The sequence below is a fragment of the Branchiostoma floridae genome, chromosome 2 (genome assembly GCF_000003815.2).
Source record: "Branchiostoma floridae strain S238N-H82 chromosome 2, Bfl_VNyyK, whole genome shotgun sequence".
In the NCBI taxonomy this organism is placed as follows: domain Eukaryota; kingdom Metazoa; phylum Chordata; class Leptocardii; order Amphioxiformes; family Branchiostomatidae; genus Branchiostoma; species Branchiostoma floridae.
Genome location: NC_049980.1, coordinates 17,407,103 through 17,408,100, shown reverse-complemented (window position 1 = coordinate 17,408,100; position 998 = coordinate 17,407,103).

Sequence of the window (998 nt, the reverse complement as noted above, 5' to 3'; positions counted from 1 at the left end):
GATGAGTGCTTTAGCACTGAAGCGGGTTAATCAGCAGATAACCAAGGCTCTTACAATTTTCTTGGAGAAGTCATTGCAACATAACTGCAAGTGCACTCCCCCTCTTATTAGTTTGAGTTTCAATTTTGTCTTCTACTTCCAAGCAAGATTCAATGATCTAACATATATAAACATCATATCAGTCCATGTCATATCTTGAGATATCTGTGTACACATAAATGTACCTACATGTATTGTCTAATTGCCAAGGAGTTATAACCATCTCCACCACTGGTATTTCTGTTTTGAGAAGCATTAATAAGTGGCTCATTCCAAGCATTTACTCAGAACGTGCTTGCACAGCAAAATTTTGGATAATGGTTTAAGGCACTCTATTATCTGAAAGCTTGAATAACTTAATATTCTTCAATAATCTTTTTGGATCAAAGATGATTATTTACAGTCATTGCTGTACATGAATAATCACAGAACCTAAATATACACAAACACTCCAATACAGCTTAAAGACTATGACAACATTCTTTAAGAAATTGAAGATAAAATATGTCTTTAAACTATGTTATAAGCTAAGACACAGTATATTGATTGTCAGCAAAAATATTTCTGCCTAAAGCAGCAAGCTAAGGCACAACCAATCTTTTACAATAAAGTCCTCAATTTTTTACATCAACACAAAATACAATATAATAATCATATAATCATAATATGGAGAAAGCTGGTAACATTTGTTTCAACAATGAACAGCTAGTCAGATCATAGATCATAGCTTAAATGTGCATTTCTTGTAGAAATTTTACCAGCAACATGTTTCTGAGACCTTTTGTCATAATGACAAAAGTGTTACAGAATGCACTTGAAAGTTATTTTGGTGGATGACCTAAAAGAAAAGGTAGCTGAATGGACACAGAAGGAATGTGATCTGCATATATATATATATAACATTTCAGCACAGCATTCCAGAGAAGTTCAGGTGTAGATTTGGCACAAATTCAAACCAG